Consider the following 19,500-nt stretch of genomic DNA (forward strand, 5'->3'; position numbering starts at 1 on the left):
ACTCTTCCCTTCCCCAATCTCCATATTTTACGACTGTAACTGCATTCTGACTGTAATTGCATTCTGACTGTTATTGCCTTACTCGTTTCTCTTAATCCGCCATATTCTCCTCTTTTGAGTTCATTTGAGTCATTTCACCCCCATCTTTCTTCCTCACTCTATACCATTCTCCTCTCTCACACTCATGACTACATGTATAAGCCAATAGTCAAGTCAATCATGAATCCCCTCCTCCTCTCCATTTCCCAAATGCTCAGCACCACCCCCATCAGAATGAGTTCTAGCCTGATATGTTACGGTGGTGTGTGTGTGGCATGTGGTCCACAGTCCCTGTGACTCAGAGGCACACTGCAGTGGGTACCTCCTATCTCCAAGCCCTCTCTCCCAAGGTCCTCCCCTACAACGCAGGCAGGCAGCAGGGTTCCGGAGGAAGCCTCCCCCTTTAAGAACTGATCCATGGTCAGATTTGGGATGTATATCGCATGGTCACAGTTACGTCTGAGTTAGATCTGAGGTTATAGGGACGATGTGTAACCCGGGGCCAGACACATGTACAAGGCACAATGGAGACTCCCCTGGGCCCATCTATGACAAGTCCCAGTGGGCTTTGACTGTTTACAAAGACAGAGAGGGAGGCATGGGGTTAGTGTTACAAAGCAGAAGATCCAAACAATTCTCAGAGGAAAAAGACTAGGCTTACGTGTATGGCCACCCAATTCAAATGTTCTGTTTGTGATTGGCTGAATGTGTTTTTAAATTTGATTAACTCGCACTGAAAGAAAGGTTAAGAACAGAGTCTGAGATTCAGTGCTGCTACTAGAGCAATCTCAACATTATCGCAGCAGCAACCTAGGAGGGGAGAGACTTGAAATACTGTAGCTCCAGAATCCAGAACTTTCAGAGTAAATGTGTTTTTGCAGGCCCAGTGTTACGTTTCTGCATAGTGAATCATGACCAAACTCACCCAGAGACCTCAAGGGAACAGGCAATCAGGAAACCAAGAAAAAAAACTACAGTCCGAGACGCAGCCCGAGACTACGTTTCCCTCACTCGCTCCCCCACTTCTGTTACTCCCTTTTTCTCCCTCTTTCCCATCCTTCTGTCTGGTTTTCTCTTTCCGTCTCTACTATTCTCTAGCCTCTCATGGTCTTTTTTTGTTCAGTTTGGAATTATTTTACTGTCTCATTTTGTCATTCTTTTGGCTCACTTCACGTCTCTCCATCTAATGTATATGTGTTTATTTCTGCTCTTAACATTTCTTACTCTAACTTGGTATTTGGCCATTCTGTTTTTCTCTTTTGCTCCAGTTGTATGCTCTCTCTCTCTCTCTCTCTCTCTCTCTCTCTCTCTCTCTCTCTCTCTCTCTCTCTCTCTCTCTCTCTCTCTCTCTCTCTCTCTCTCTCTCTCTCTCTCTCTCTCTCTCTCTCTCTCTCTCTCTCTCTCTCTTTACCGCTCTCTCTACCTCCCTCCCTCCATCTCAGTGTTCTCTTGACAGGCAGTGTAGATTGTAGAGGCATGGGCTATGTGGGTAGCATGCTCTGTTTACAAGGGGAAGTCTTGAGTGCTGTACCAAGGACCTCCTGCCTGCACAAACCAAAACAGGAAGTGGGTGCTTGTCATTCCACAAAATGGGAGGGGCTACAATAATCATTTGTACGAAAGGATTCACCATTTGATGAACTTCATACAATTATAGAGTACATGACAGTGATGGATGGATTACTATAATGAGCACTCTTTCAGTTTGTTTTTGTTTTGTTTTTGCTGAGTCATTCAATTTGGTACAGAATCGAACATTTGATCTCAGAATGGGTCTTCTATTTTTCAACATACAGTGAGGTAATAATGTACCCATCTGGATCACCCACAGCTAACTCCACATCCTTAAACCATCCACAAATACTTTGCCTTACAAATTCTTCAGCTTGTCAACTATTTCGGTTGCATCAAAACCCAAAGTGGTAATTTCACACAATACTTCTGTATGCAACGTTTTTTTTATTTTTTTACAGCTGTGCCAAATGCTACTTTTGCAAATGTGTGACATTATGTACTGTGCAAAAATGTGCATTTTTATGAACACCAAATGCCAATGGGGTTAAGGTCTGTCATTTCCCAAAACACTCTTGGGACAATAATTAGAGCTTTGGGAGAGAAGGGGGCTTGTTCACACACGTTATAGGCCCAATACTTTAAAATGTTGAAAATCCAGCTAGCACATTTGGTTTCTTGGAAGTTGTGAGAAAGTACGGTTTTTGGTTTCCCATTGGTTCTGGGAAAGAAGCCATACGTTTCTTGACCGGTAAAACAGACCGTTTTTTAAACGGAAATGAAAAATGTGCCCGGGAACATGACTTTTTATGTTTCAGGGAGGTTCTGAGAACATTTTACTGTGGTTCCCTGAAACATTTCCTGGGATGTTTTCATTAACGTTCTGAGAAGACGTAATAAAACTTCTAGCTTACTTTTACTGTTTTTAACTCTAAGCACCAATAAGACACCTTTGCAATTCATTTGCTTAGGCATTAATCATGCAAACAGATTTCTTTTTGAGTGTGGCATCAGTGAGATTCAAACCAATAATCTTCTGTTCTATATCCATGGAATTAGTCCACGGAGCCACCAGGATGGAGCTAGAATGCCATGTTTTTTTAAACGCATGCAAAGCTGTTTATTTTAGTCTCTTCAAACAGACCCCATTTCAAAGTAAACAAGCACTCATTAAGATCAGGTGTGGCCAATTAGTGGGGTGACCAACACACCTAAACACACTGAGGAGAGAGAGAGAGTTTTGTTGACGCTGAGAACGGAATGTATACGTTTTGAAATAACATTCTTAGATTGTACTCCCAACATTACGAAAGTTTTCTTGTGGTTTTTATGGAAAGTTTTCTTAACGTTTTCGTAACTATTTGAGAGCATGCCTTTAAATAGAACCATGAGGAAACCTGGTTATCAAATTGTTCAGAGAACGTTAAGAAACAATGTTCTTCTGTGGGAATTTCAATACTTCAGCCTGTTTCCTGCAGGTTTCCTCATGTTTCTATTTAAAGTCATGTTCTCAGAACATTAAGAAAACATTCAGTTAAAACCACAAGAAAACATTAGTAACGTTCAAAGAACATTCTAAGAATGTTATTGAAAAACATATACATTCGGGTCTCAGTGTCAACAAAGCTCTCTCTATCCTCTATCTTGTTCAGGTGTGTTGGCCGCGCCCACTAATTAGCCACACCGAATCTTAATGAGTGCTTGTTTCCTTCGAAATTAGGTGTTTTTTAATAGACTAAAATGAACAGCCTTGTATGAGTAAAAAAAAAAAAAATGGTCCACTGGTGCAGTGGACTAATTCCATGGATAGATAATAGAAGATCATTGGTTTGAATCTCACTGACGCCATGTCACAATAAAAAAAAAAAATGTTTTTGTGATTAATGCCAAAGCAAATTAACTTCCATGTGTCCTATCTGTGCATGGATTTCAGAACAGTTAACCCAAACAAAGCTAGCAGTGATATTAAATGCCTTATTGAGACATTCAGTGAATTCAGTTCTCAGTTCTCAGTTCTCTATAATTTCAGTTCTCAGAATAATAAAACCTCCCAGGAAAACTTTCAGGGAACCATCATATAACATTCTCAGAACCTCCCTGCAACCTAAAAAGGCATGTTCCCGGACCAGGAAAATCTTTTCACTTTCGTTCTCGGAATGTTTAAAAAACCTTCAGTTTTACCGGTCAGGAAACATATGGCTTTGTTCCCAGAACCAATGGGAAACCAAAAATGTACATTCCCACAACTTCCAAGGAACCAAATGTGGTAGTTGGGAAGCAACTATCGTGCACCATTCACAGAAAGTTGTGGGAAGGTTGTATGCAAAATAACCATAGGATGACCACGCTCTCACCAAGCTTTAAGAAACATATAGTTTTCAGAACGTTATGTGCTAGCTGGGAACTTCATATTTCCTTCCAGGAGGGGCTTGATCTACTAGTATGCTTACATCAAGGTCACCCCCTGACAGCCAACCCACCACCATATCAAGCAATCATCAGTTATCCTGGGGTGGATTCAGTTAGGGGAAGTGTTCACAATGAATGAATGAATGACATTTTATTTTCGTGTCAAATCGCCAATTGGCAACCTTATGGGATTAATTGACACATAAACAAACGTTACAATAATTCTGTGATAATTCTTCTTCAGTGTTCTCTGCAGTGCACATTGCATAAAAAAGTTTTTTTTCTTTCAATACATAATAGTAAATAAGGTTATCCAAACAGTAATTATATACATACACACATACATTACATATATAGATAAAAAATACAGAAAAATGAAACAGAAGGCATTTGAACCCAGTCTGGCACAAAGAGAAGATTTATGTGGAAGACAGGCCTACACACAATCTATATATATACACGTGCCATTTGCCACATAGAAACTAAATATTTTTACAATTTAATTATAGGTAGCCCTTTTTCTTGTATTCCAGGCTTTTATCTAAATATTCTGCAAACAGAAATACACAATGCACAAAAAAACATTTGTTTCTCCTCATCACTCAGCCACATAATGCCAGGGTATATCTGGTGGGCTTTCTGGAATAAGAGCGAGCATATATTGTGGTAGAAAGAGCAATCTTCCATTTCACCAAAATACCAGCCTGTTTCAATACGCAGAGGCAATATCCTTCATCTTACCTGTGCACATAGCGATTTCTTGTTTTTAGGTAGGTTATACATAATCTCTCTCACACACGAATTCACCCTTAAACAAAAGGTTCTCAATTTGGGTTTTTGATTAATCTCATCCACCCATTTTTTTTCATACTGCATCAACAGTTGTTTTTTAATCCATATCTATGTCTCCCTTAATTTGGTTTTTGTACAGATGTTCACAGTCAGACTGCTAGAAAAGGTCAGACATTTCAGTTGCCAGGCTCCCCATATGGATAGATCCCATTGGAAAAACGCTACTGCCTATTCTGGCAATTGGCATATCCAACAGTTATTCCAAAGTCTCACCATACACGCCTTCCATCTCACCTCACAGGGTTCCCAGCTCATGTCCCCAGTTATTGCAAATATAGGTGCAAACTTGTGGACACCTCAAAAGTAACGTACTGCTCTGTTATGGACATGTTTGTTTTTTTAGATGCCTCTTAGCACCCCACACTCCTGCTGAATAGTCCAGAACAGGACAAACGCATGTCTGATACAGTTTGGAATACGTAGCATAACCAATATCTCGGCCAGGACAGATGTTCCGTATAGAAAGGTAATATGGTCATAAATAAAAATACCCAAATATTCACAATTGCTAGTAAACCCAAGAATTTCTTCACCAAAACAAAACGGAAAAACACTTCTCTTAGTACCTGCGTTTCTAAAATGCATTATCTGTGTTTTTGTCTGGTTGCTCATGAGTTTCCATCTTTTGAACCGAGTGACTGCACATAATAACATTTTCTGCAGGTCTTGTTCAGTTTCTGCCATCAAAATAATATCATCATCTTATCTTACTCCAATATTTAACTGTTATAATTTATTTTGCCAAATCACTAATAAACATAGCAAACAGAGTCTGTGATAAGGCGTCTCCTTGTTTTACCCCCGAGGTAGTGGGAAACCAGTCAGACGATATTCATTAACATGCACACAAGCAATTGGTACTTTTTAAAGAGACTGGATTGCGGGATAAAATATCCCATCAATCTCCGTCTTTAGCAAACTGTAGGCTAAAAGATCCCTAGATACAAAAATTCAATGAAACAGGCTCGTCGTCGTGTAATCTATTTCTGACTATTGTAGAGACCGTGAAGATATGATCTATTCAGGCTCTGGATTTGCAGATGGAAATGTAAGGAACAGCACTAACAGATTGAGTTGGTGGTGAAAGTTGCCCCCTACGTCCATTGGCAGTTTTCCATTTCACCTCTTACTGATGACAGTTAACATTGGAGCTGGATAAGCTGATCCTAGATCTGTGCCACTGCCTAGTGTCAACTTCTCCCTAGAGCCTTGACTTTTACATTGCCCGGGCTCTGCTTGTTCTCTGTGGCAAGATGGCGACCACAGTGCTGCAGGCCCTTGTGATCTAGCTGAAGTTGCCAAATTAAAGGGATACGGTGGCCCATAAAAGTATGGAGGACATCAAATCGTCACCACTATTCTCACACAAAGGCATCTCGATGGAATAGGGGAGTAGAAAATGAGAGCGAGCTTGTGTCTTTCACTCAGCAGGATGACTGGTTGTGATCAGTTTATGGGTGGACATAAAAATAGCTTAGATTGACCTCAATAAGGAAGTACCAAAGCAGTGACAATAAGTTAGTCAGCTTACTTTTATGTATATTTGGAAATAAGTCTGAGTTTAAGGTTGAGAGGAGAGCTAGAGGAGAGTTTAAGAAAGTCTGAGGGGAGGCTGGTAAATGTACAGTATGTAACAAATCACAAGTGAACGAGGAAATATGGAGTTATTTTACAGTACTTAAAGTTTGCAGGATAATTTATTCATTTTGCCTTTTGTAATAACCATGTGCTCCTCAGTATCCTCATCGTTGTCCTCCCCTTTTCAACCTTCACTTCAAGCCACTGCCAACTCAAATAAACGCTCAAACACACAGGTATTTTGGCAGTCCCCACCATGGCCACATCATGGCCCACCCAGCAGACCTCAGGTCCAAGACGCTAGTGCTCAGTCTTTGACCCTAGGAAAGAGTGATTCATATTTCATTCTGCTTCTACACACACACACACACACACACACACACACACACACACACACACACACACACACACATCTGCTTTCTGGATCCAGATGCTCCTGTGAGTGGAGGAAAAAAAGCCATCTGCCACAGTGCAGGGGTGTCCCCATGCCTGATCGAAATACCTGCTTCTGTTTTTCCAACGGTCCCAGAGGAGCCGACCTGTTACTGTATCGTCCTCCATCTACATTTCCACCTGAAATCGTTTGCCAGGCATAACTTTCCCTTCTCTCCCCCAGGGCATAGCAATTGCAGTGGTAGTAGCTACCTGAATAAGAGTTGGACATCCATGTAGAGCAGGGCTGACATTGTAGGCAGAGTCAAAATGAATGAAAGGGATTGTTTACCCCATCTTAATCTACGTATACCAGAGATTGGGTGAACTATAACATCAGTTCACTAGATGCTAAGATGCACTAGATACTGCACTAATGCACTGTAAGCCACAGCTGTGACAATTTAGGATGTAGGATTTTACAGTTAAAATGATGACCACTTGCCATTTCTTGACTGATAACGGGGTTTTAACGATTTCACCACTTCACGTCTATTTACAGTAAGCCTATGTTCATCTATTGTGAAGAAAATGTGCCGGGGAACATGCACCTGAATGCACTCATGACTCCTTTCTAGACTCTCCTTTCAACGTGCACCGAAATTACGACCGGTTTCTCTGAATTGCCTTGTGAAAGCCTAACAATGTAAGATCTTATTTTAAAACTTAGCTAGTTACGTTGGCAATAGAACAAGCTTTCAAATGATGCCCACTTGACCCAGATTGCGGTTTATAATGGCCGGGTTTTGGATTGCGCAAACAACAGTAATTGTTTGATGGCGGGGATGCAGGGTTGTGTTCCAAACAAAACCCCTACAAGTGTGCTTGCTCTAGTTCCTCAACGGCACAGCTAGGAGAGCTCAACAAAGCACCTTTTTAGGTGAAGACTCTGAGTCATACAAGTGCATTGAAATGACTTAGGAACTGTGCACACTTTGGAGAGGAGTGTGGCCAATTAGTCCTCTCCCTCAACGGATCTGTTGTGACCTCAACTTTGGTCTAAGAATTTTACCATAATTACATTTTCCAAACCCTTTCAATTACTACCATGCTTTTATGCATATGCTTATTCATATTTCTTCTGTAAGAAACATTTAAATGTAGCGCTTTCCATGTAGGCCAATTCCCACAAGTGTAAAGGGTTAAAGCATACTCAGTTTTCAAAATTTCACATACAATAAAACTTTATTTTCGCATACCCAAAATGGCTACTATTTAGAATGCAAGTAAGGGTATACGGACACTGCCACTGTTTATTTATAATTATTTAAAGTTTAAGTTATTGCAAACTTGGGATCGGGACAATGTGACATTATGGCCAAATACAGTGTTCAAAACATAAGGAACACCTGCTCTTTCCATGACATAGACTGACCAGATGACTCCAGGTGAAAGCTAGGATCCCTTATTGATGTCACTGGTTAAATCCACTTCAATCAGTGTAGATGAAGGGGAGGAGATAGGTTAAAGAAGGATTTTCAAGCCTTGACACAATTGAGACATGGATTGTTTATGTCTGCCAATCAGAGGTTGAATGGGCAAGACAAAAAATGTAAGTGCCTTTGAAATGGGGTATGGTAGTAGGCACACCTACTACCATACTGGTTTGAGTGTGTCAAGAACTGCAACGCTGCTGAGTTTTTCACGCTCAACCAGTTCCCACGTGTACCAAGAATGGTCCACCACCCAAAGGACAAAGTTGGCTGGAAGCAGTGGGAAGCAATGGAGTCAACATGGGCCAGCATCCCTGTCGAACGCTTTTGACACCTTGTAGAGTCCACGCCCAAAGAATTGAGACTGTTCTGAAGACAAAATAGGCTGCAACTCAATATTAGGAAGGTGTTCCTAATGTTTTGTGTCTATATTTTATACTGTCCCTATTAGAATTGTTGATTTTTAGATCAACAGTATTCACTCCTAACCATGTGTCTTCAGTCAATGTGGAAATAGGGAATGAATGAAAGACAATAAAAGAAAGTAAGAAAGAAAGTATAGCCTCAACTCTCTTCCAATGAGGAGTCATTTTCCAGGCTGAAGCGACGGATGCTTCTAGAAGCTGGAATGTTTCCGGAGGCCTAAGCTGTGTCCCAAATAGCACACTATTCCCCGTGTAGTGCACCACATTTGAGCAGGTCCCATAGGTCTCTGGACAAAAGTACTGCATTACAGTATGTAGGGAATAGGGTACTATTTAGGACGTAGTCCTAGAGTATGCCAGAACAGCGCGGTCCTGGTCCAGGCCTTGGATTAGTGAGCTAGCTCCCATCTCTCATTCCTGGCCTGAAGCACCAGTACCAGCACTCTGTGTGGAAAATTGGCTTCCAAGAGACAAGAAGTTGGACACAAATTGTAGGGCACTGTTGAAGGATATTTCATTCAAAGCTGACAGTTTCTTGATTTGTGACATTTAGTCAAATCTTTCCCAGATTCTGAAATGGAGAAAAGCTTTTAACTCAGTCTGCAATTTGCAAAGGCACACTGACTGTTTGTATCAAATTATAATTTAAAATGCTGTGAACAGTACACATGGATTGTACAGTAAAAATGATATATAGCTTTGTATAGTTTCATACATTTGATATTGAAAGCAGTTTGACATAATGAAAGCATTTTTTTTTTAAACTGAAATATGTTACCTTCATACATCACAGCCCAAATGAATGGGAAATAAGACAATAACCAGCTAACTCCCATAGGCAGCTGTTGACACATCTTCCGCCCTCTAGTGTAGCTATGCATCCTGCCACTCTGAGGGGGTGAAAGGTCATCTGCATACAGTGGTATATCTTTGTTTGTCATCGCCGTTTTTATGGCACCGCAGCACATGCTTGGCTTAACTGTAGGCTTGCTCCCCAAGCAGAATGGCATTTTATTATGGGCACGCACCTGGACGAGGCCCTAGCTGGTTATTATGTACCACCGTGGGCCTGCTCGCCTGCACATAGGAAGCTAAGTGTGTTTTACAGGTGGAGCCTATTACTCCTGTTAAACGTGGTGATCTACATGGCTCACATGTCAAGACTTAGCCTACGTGGTCGACTTCAGAGGGGTAAATGAGTTCATGGCAGGAATACGGTACAAGGCATGTTACATACTGTAGCCCCAAACTGTAGGCAGATGACTGATGCCATTTATTATATGCCCTTATATCAAATGTGTCATTATGTGAAAGTCAGCCTTATCAAGTGTGGACTGTCAGTGTGATGTGCTGTTAGGAAAACACATCAAAACACCAATCAACCGCAACACAGCAATATCAATTGACTGGACAATTGTTCTTTGATCTGTATGGAAGGATGGACACTCGATTCTAAGTATAGGGAAGACGAGCTACTATCAACTGTTAAGTGTTGTAGTGGGCTATACTCGGCCTTGTCTCAGGATGGTAGGTTGGTGGTTGGAGATATCCCTCCAGTGGTGTGGGGGCTGTGCTTTGGCAAAGTGGGTGGGGTTATATCCTACCTGTTTGGCCCTGTCCGGGGGTTTCATCGGATGGGGCCACAGTGTCTCCTGACCCCTCCAGTATTTATGCTGCAGTAGTTTATGTGTCGGGGGGCTAGGGTCAGTCTGTCACATCTGGAGTATTTCTCTTGTCTTTTCCGGTGTCCTGTGTGAATTTAAATATGCTCTCTCTTTCCCTCTTTCTTTCTTTCTCTCTCTCGGAGGACCTGAGCCCTAGGACCATGCCTCAGGACTACCTGGCCTGATGACTCCTTGCTGTCCCCAGTTCACCTGGCCGTGCTGCTGCTCCAGTTCCAACTGTTCTGCCTGCGGCTATGGAACCCTGACTTGTTCACCGGACGTTCTACCTGTCCCAGACCTGCTGTCCCAGACCTGCTGGAACCCTGACCTGTTCACTGGACGTGCTACCGGTCCCAGACCTGCTGTTTTCAACTCTCTAGATACAGCAGGAGCGGTAGAGATACTCTCAAAGATCGGCTATGAAAAAGCCAACTGACACTTACTCTTGTGTTACTGACTTGTTACACCCTCGACAACTACTATGATTATTATTATTTGACCATGCTGGTCATTTATGAACATTTGAACATCTTGGCCATGTGCTGTTATAATCTCCACCCGGCACAGCCAGAAGAGGACTGGCCACCCCTCATAGCCTGGTTCCTCTCTAGGTTTCTTCCTAGGTTTTGGCCTTTCTAGGGAGTTTTTCCTAGCCACCGTGCTTCTACACCTGCATTGCTTGCTGTTTGGGGTTTTAGGCTGGGTTTCTGTACAGCACTTTGAGATATCAGCTGATGTAAGAAGGGCTATATAAATACATTTAATTTGATTAGTGTGCATCTCAACTTGTTTAATTACTGTACCATTGAAGAGCTATTTTGACCTCAAAGAATGTGAAAATTCAAACATTCCACCAAAATGCAGCTTTGATTTATCCTGCTTTGCCCTTACTTTCCAAGATCATTTTGAGAAAAAAAAAGTCAATAGCTTGATCAAAAACGCCCCGTAGGATCCTTCCTTGCCTGCATGTGAATAGGCCTGGAGTTGAAAATAACACAATGTAATTGTTGACTCCACGTTTCAGCCTCAGACCAGGGCAGCCAGCCCAATAAACCTCTCAAAATACACCCCAAATTAGAGGTTGTTGCCTGGGAGATCGGCTGGACGTTTCTGCCTCACACAGATTACAGCGTTGGAGAGCGCCGAGGCTTCTGACCACTGGCCTCCCTCTTCCTTTCCATTCCTTCCTAGGCTCACAGACAGACAGACAGATAGACAGACAGACAAAAAAAAATAATGCTAATTTCAGATGTAAGTCATGAAAATGTTTGGAATGTCAGGAGTTTGAATTAGAGACAGAGTAAGTTGGAATATGAATGATGGAAAATAGAAGAGTGAGAAAATAAGTGTCTGACTTTTCTGTGATCCAGGCCATGCACTCACTATCTGAATACCCAACACACACTACATACACACACATTTCTGCAGTCACATGACTATGACCAATTTCCTGACACAATGACACAGAAATGGAATTACAACATAAGCAAACACATGCTCCGACATACATACAAAATGCATGAAGAGCCCCACAATGAAAGCTTTTATTTCATTGGCTTGAATCAACTAAACTTGCATGTGCATGCAGTCGACTACATTGCAAGAGCCTATGGCCCTCAATGGTCTTGTTTGTGAGAAGAAACAATGGATACTGAACAAAAAATATTAAACGCAACATGCAACCATTTCAAAGATTTTACAGAGTTACAGTTCATATAAGGAATCAGTCAATTGAAATACATTCATTAGGTTCTAATCTATGGATTTCACATGACTGGGAATACAGATATGCATCTGTTGGTCAGATACCTTAAAAAAAAGGTAGGGGCGTGGATCAGAAAACCATTCAGTATCTGGTGTGACAATCACTTGCCTCATGCAGCGCGACACATCTCCTTCGCATAGAGTTGATCCCGCTGTTGATTGTGGCCTGTGGAATGTTGCCCCATTCTTCAATGGCTGTGCGAAGTTGCTGGATATTGGCGGGAACTGGAACGCGCTGTCGTACACGTCGATCCAGAGCATCCCAAACATGCTCTACGGGTGACATGTCTGGTGAGTATGCAGGCCATGGAAGAACTGGGACATTTTCAGCTTCCAGGAATTGTGTACAGATCCTGGCAAGATGGGGCCGTGCATTATCATGCTGAAACGGATGAATGGCACAACAATGGGCCTCACGATCTCGTTACGGTATCTCTGTGCATTCAAATTGCTATCAATAAAACGCAATTGTGTTCGTTGTCCGTAGGGGCACTCTGTTCACAACATTGACATCAGCAAACAGCTCACCCACACATCGCCATACACGTGGTCTGTGGTTGCGAGGCTGGTTGGACGTACTACCAAGTTCTCTAAAACAACATTGGAAGTGGCTTATGGTAGAGAAATGAACATTCAATTCTCTGGCAACAGCTCTGGTGGACATTCCTGCAGTCAGCATGCCAATCGCACGCTCCCTCAACTTGAGACATCTGTGGCATTGTGTTGTGTGACAAAACTGCACATTTTAGAGTGGCCTTTTACTGTCCCCAGCACAAGATGCGCCTGTGCAATGATCATGCTGTTCAATCAGCTTCTTCATATGCCACACCTGTCGGGTGGATGGATTATCTTGAAAACGAGAAATACTCACTAACAGGGATGTAAACAAATTTGTGAATTACATTTTCGAGAAATAATATTTTTCTGCGTATGGAACATTTCTGCGATCTTTTATTTCAGCTCATGACACATGTTGCATTTATATTTTTGTTCAGTGTACTATACATCACCTAACAGGTGTGTGAAACGTTCCAAACATCATGATGCGTCTTTAACAGGTGTGTGAAGGGTTTGTTCTCTTTTCATTACCTGTTAACCACTGGTTCAATTGTAAGGTGACCAAACCTAAGACTACTGCCAGCTGGTTACAAAGAAATGTTGGCTTTATTATGTTCTGGTTAAAGTAACTAGCTAAAGCAATTCAGCCTGTTAGATGGTCAAAGTGTTATGTCTGTCATGAGTACACAGGGTCTTCAAGACTGAATGGATCTATTTAACGGTGAAGATCACATAATACAATCACCAACAGCAGTAATCTCTCTTCTTTCTCTCAGTGGGGAAATCTCTTGCACATTCCCCTGTTCCTTTGGTGGAGTTGAAGTGTCCTGGGCCCATTACTGCTGAGACCAACTCTCTGGGGAGCGGTTAAACCGGAAGACAAAAGCAGACTTCTGCTTTTCCAGAGGCCACGGTGACATAAAGCAAAAGGACGGGGCCCATAGCAGAGGCTGCTCACAGGCAAGCAGCCGAGACCCTTCAAATTGCAGCCAGAGTGAAGCTCTAGACTCTGTGGACACATACAGTAGCCAGTAGTCCTGGCATTTCAACCGAGCCAGATAGTCTTTAGAAAGGCTGAAGACTGCTGAAGCTAATGAAGGTGGAAGGTGGGGACTTCCACCTATCCAGCCCAAGTCCAGAACTTAAAATATAAGCAACCTGCATTCATTTTCTGAGATTCCAGAATCTTCCGAATTAGGAAAAGTGAGACGCAAGGAAAAAATGCTGGGAATGTACGTTTTTTCCTTACTAGGAAAAAGTCAATCTAAGTATGAAGTTAAAGTGACATTCTGGTATTGCAGTAAAACACTTCAGTTCATAGTGAAACAGACAACAGCTTAGTATGATGAAAACGCTGGATATTTTATTTATTTACTGCTTTCACTACACAAAAACAAGACAGCGACAAAGACCAGACCTTTTAATGGCTGATGGTTAAATTCTCCATTCAGGTATTATGATTGCCATAATTGCTATTTAACCAATGCAACAGAGGGAAAAGTGGTACCTTGGTAGTTAAGGCGTTTCAGTGATATCCTTTCAGAGGAAGCCGTGGTTTCTTTGGCTGGGCTGTGAACCTCAGTCACCTCCCCTTCTCTTCCCACCACCACTGTTTAAGCGCCAGCATTCCACTTAATCTTAAACAGGAAGAGACTTGATGAGAGAGCATTGTGCTGGATGCGTCTCTAAAGAGAAGGAGCCCAGACCTAGCTCAGTGAATTGTTAACCCTTTGGCATTGTGTGGTGGAGTGGTTAGGGAGCTGGACTCCCATATAGAACTACCTGCACCCCAAATAGCACCCTTTTCCTTACATAGTGCACTACTTTTGACCAGGGGCCATGGTCAAAAGTAGTGTACTATATAGGGAATAGGGTGCCATTTGGGACTCACACATGTCTGATAATACACCTGGGTAAAGACAACTGTCCTGAGTGTTTCTAATGGTTCTGAGTCAATAGGGATAATATTACTATGACAACAGATAAAGTATGTGGCAGTTTACTGGTGTACCATTCAGAATCCCCACAAGATTGTAATTTATCTATCCAATCCATGATTGACATTTTTACCTACTACACCTGTCTGTTGTGTTCTTATTGGATGTATCCAGTAATCTGCAGAGAAAATTAATTTGGGCCGTGCAAGTCTTTTTTTCTGTCTACACAGCGTTGATAACCAACCCTTGGATCACAGAAGGTTGGTGGCACCTTAAATGTGGAGGACGGGCTTGTGGTAATGGCTGGAGCGGAATAGGTGGAAAGGTATCAACATCAAACACATGGTTTCCATGTGTTTAATGCCTTTCCATTTTCTTCGTCCAGCCATTATTATGAGCTGTCCTCCCCTCAGCAGTCTACACTGCCTTGGATAGATGGGACCGGTTGCTTACTGTAACTCAGTAGCGCGGTCTATAACCTGATGTTGCCGACAGCAACAGTTTTACACAGCGGAGGATCAAGGAGGGACATGCTGGGTGTCCTGGTGCGTTTACAGTGTCCCCAGGTCTCACAGACCCTTTCATGGGCAGCCAGGAACCAGCAGGGGGCCACAGTAAATGGCAGAGTGGACTAGAACCCCCCCCACCCAGGGGGAAATACGAGGCTGAGCTTGGAAAAAATTATAAAACGATGAACATGGTTGGTGGGGAAAACAAAAAAACTGAGAGGTGAGGTGGGTAATATAATGGAAGTAAACACATCCACCTTAGAGATGAAGTGATACTCAATGTGATCTACTGTACTTCATCAGAGTTGAATCACTTCTATAACAAACTGCCTTATTTAGTCAATAACGGTCCATCTGTGAGACTGAGAAATGTTTTATTCTTGTTGACTCAGAAGTAGCCCTTTTGTAGTTTACTGGTTGTTCTAATCAGCACTTTCTCAGAGTCTGCTGACGACAGGCCGAAGTGTTGCTACACTGTGAACAGGTGCACGTTATTAAAAAATATGATCACAAAACTCCCAATTGGGGGTGTGCTTAACACTTCTTAGAACCCAGTTAGGGCCAAGTGTCTGTGATCTCATCAGCTCAGGAACCAGAAACGGCTGACCATGTACTTATAAAGCACTTTTAAAGTCAGAGAGTTGACTGCATTAATGCTGCTTTCTCCTCCCCTGCTCCCTCCATCCCTTCCCTCCCTCCATCCATCCATCCCTTTCCTCCCTTTCCTCCCTCCCTCCATCTTCTGGAAAATTATAGAAAGTATACCTCTGCTCCTGTTCTTATCAGCTCCCGTTCTTCCATCCCTCCGGGTGGCTGGCAGGAAGTGGGAAGACCTCCAGCAGGGGCCACTTTCAGGGCCCTCCTTAAACAGAACAGGAGGCTTCATTACCTGGGCCTTACTAACCGGCCCTTTATGGCCCTGCATGGCCCACGTGAGGAGCCCAGCCCCCGGCCCCTTAGCAGGTAAGCTGGGACATCAAAAGGTGGCCAGATCCCCCTAGCTCACCTCCTCCAGCATCTCATAAACCCCCCGCTAACATGCTAAGCGCTAATAGATAACAGAGGGCAGGTAAAGTAGAGAGACAGTGGGTGATAGAGGTGACTTTAAACAGCCTATGGAGACATGGAGCTTTAAGAGCCCAAAACGAGCGCAATACCCCGTCCCCAGCTGGGTGGAAACACCTAGGGGCACCCCTTTAAAAATAGGCAATAAAGGGAGGAGAAAAAGCTCTCTAAGCACCTTTCCATGGTGTTGACGTGGAGGACTAGCCAACATGGCAACTACTGTGCCCATGGTTCTACCTGTCAACTGGGCACTGGGTGACAAGATAGACCCTTGACTCTGAAGTACCATGGCTAACACAAAGTTGTTGGATTACGCTCCTGTGATACTGTGTGAGATTGTACGAGACAGAGAAGACTATAAAGCTGGAGCAAAAGGATTCAGGAGACACGGTCAAGTACTTTTGGAGATCTCAGGTATGCTCTATTATCCCTCTCACCACTCCTCTCCTTTACTGCATCCCTCCTGAAGCCACGCATGATTTTACCCCGGCGCCAAGGATTCACCGTCTGAAAAGAATCTAGAGGCTGAATTGAGTTTCGCAAGTGAAAGCTGTCAATACCGAGGCCTCCGAGTGGTGCCGTGGTCCAACTGTCACACTAGAGATCCTGGTTCAAGTCCAGGCTCTGTCGCACACAATTGGCCCAACGTCATCTGGGTTAGAGGAGGGTTTGGCCTGCCGGGATGTCCTTGTCCCATCGCACTCTAGCAACTCCTGTGGCAGGCCGGATGCAGTGCACGCGGACACGGTCGCTACTGTAGGTGTACAGTAGCGACCGTGGTCATGTTCCGGAGGACGCACGGCTCTCAAACTTTTCCCTCTCCCGAGTCCATACGGGAGTTGCAGCGATGGGACAAGACTGTAACTACCAATTGGATACCACGAAATTGGGGAGAAAAAAGGGATACAAAAATAAAAACATAAACATACATTGCTTCTCTGAATGTGCTTTAACATTTTCTGAACATAAACTTAAAACCATGTGAATCAGTGCTCTGCTGCTACCTCACAAAAACTGCACCCTTATTAGAGAGCTAGAATTATAGTAGCTGTAGTTAGGCTAGCTTGCAGTAGGCAATAATATCCTTTCGTTTCTGCTGTGTGAAATTATATATAGATGGAGATTCACTGGGCAGATGGCAAGAACTGAGGAGACATAGTGTGAGTACGTTGTGACAGAAAAACTTTACTGTCACATAACTCCACTGTTACCACTGTCATGTATTCTAAGCAAGATACCCAGATACATACACACATGCAGTTGAAGTCGGAAGTTTACATACACCTTAGCCAAATACATTTAAACTCAGTTTTTCACAATTCCTGACATTTAATCCAAGTAAAGGTTAAGATCACCACTTTATTTTAAGAATGTGAAATGTCAGAATAATAGTAGAGAACTATTTATTTCAGCTTTTATTTCTTTCATCACATTCCCAGTGGGTCAGAAGTTTACATACACTCAAGTAGTATTTGGTAGCATTGCCTTTAAATGATTTAACTTGGGTCAAACATTTTGGGTTGCCTTCCACAAGCTTCCCACAATAAGTTGGGTGAATTGTGGCCCATTCCTCCTGACAGAACTGGTGTAACTGAGTCAGGTTTGTAGGCCTCCTTGCTTGCACAAGCTTTTTCAGTTCTGCCCACAAATGTTCTATAGGATTGAGGTCAGGGCTTTGTGATGGCCACTCCAATACCTTGACTTTGTTGTCCTTAAGCCATTTTGCCACAACTTTGGAAGTATGCTTGGAGTCATTGTTCATTTGGAAGACTAATTTGCGACCAAGCTTTAACTTCCTGACTGATGTCTTGAGATCTTGCTTCAATATATCCACATCATTTTCTCTTCTCATGATGCCATCTATTTTGTGAAGTACACCAGTCCCTCCTGCAGCAAGCACTCCCACAACATGATGCTGCCACCCCCATGCTTCACGGTTGGGTGTTCTTCGGCTTGCAAGCCTCCCCCTTTTTCCTCCAAACATAACGATGGTCATTATGGCCAAACAGTTCTATTTTTGTTTCATCAGACCAGAGGACATTTCTCCAAAAAGTATGATCTTTGTCCCCATGTGCAGTTGCAAACCATAGTCTGGTTTTTTTATGGCAGTTTTGGAGCAGTGGCTTCTTCCTTGCTGAGCGGCCTTTCATGTTATTTCGATATAGGACTCGTTTTACTGTGGATATTGTAAGGGGTGCGTACTGGCGGCAGAGAAGTCAGGCGCAGGAGAGCAAAAACTGTGTTACAACGGAGTAGTTTAATTAATAATAAAAACAACTGGAATAGAACAAAGAATCAATGGGTACAAAACCCGTCGCACACCAGATAAACGTGCACATGCACTTACAATAAACAATTCCGGACAATTTACAACATGTAATGATGGAATTGAAACCAGGTGTGTGGGAAGACAAGACAAGACAAAACAAATGGAAAATGAAAAGTAGATCGATGATGGCTAGAAGACCAGCGACGCCGACCGCTGACCACCGGACGCTGACCGCCAAATGCCGCGCGAACTAGGAGAGGCACTGACTTCGGCGGAAGTCGTGACAGATATAGATACTTTTGTACCTGTTTCCTCCAGCATCTTCACAAGGTACTTTGCTGTTGTTCTGTGATTGATTTGTACTTTTCACACCAAAGTACGTTCATCTCTAGGAGACAGAACGCCTCTCCTTCCTGAGCGGTATGACGGCTGCGTGGTCCCATGGTGTTTATACTTATGTACTATTGTTTGTACAGATGAACGTGGTACCTTCAGGCATTTGGAAATTGCTCCCAAGGATGAACCAGACTTGTGGAGGTCTACAATTTTTTTCTGAGGTCTTGGCTGATTTCTTTTGATTTTCCCATGATGTCAAGCAAAGAGGCACTGAGTTTGAAGGTAGGCCTGGAAATACATCCACAGGTACACCTCCAATTGACTCAAATGATGTCAATTAGCCTATCAGAAGCTTCTAAAGCCATTACATTTGCTTGAATTTTCCAAGCTGTTTAAAGGCACAGTCAACTTAGTGTATGTAAACTTCTGACCCACTGGAATTGTGATACAGTGAAATAATCTGTCTGTAAACAATTGTTGTAAAAATGACTTGTGTCATGCACAAAGTAGATGTCCTAATCGACTTGCCAAAACTATAGTTTGTTAAAAAGAAATTTGTGGAGTACTTGAAAAACGAGTTTTAATGACTCCAACCTAAGTGTATGTAAACTTCCAACTTCAACTGTACACTCCACATAAGCCTTGTTCACACTGCAGGCCTTAATGCGCAAATGAGTTTAGTGTTTCAAATCCGTTTTGGACTGTCCAAACAGCAAGT

The sequence above is a fragment of the Salmo salar genome, chromosome 03, assembly GCF_965601325.2.
Source record: "Salmo salar chromosome 03, fSalSal1, whole genome shotgun sequence".
Lineage (NCBI taxonomy): Eukaryota > Metazoa > Chordata > Actinopteri > Salmoniformes > Salmonidae > Salmo > Salmo salar.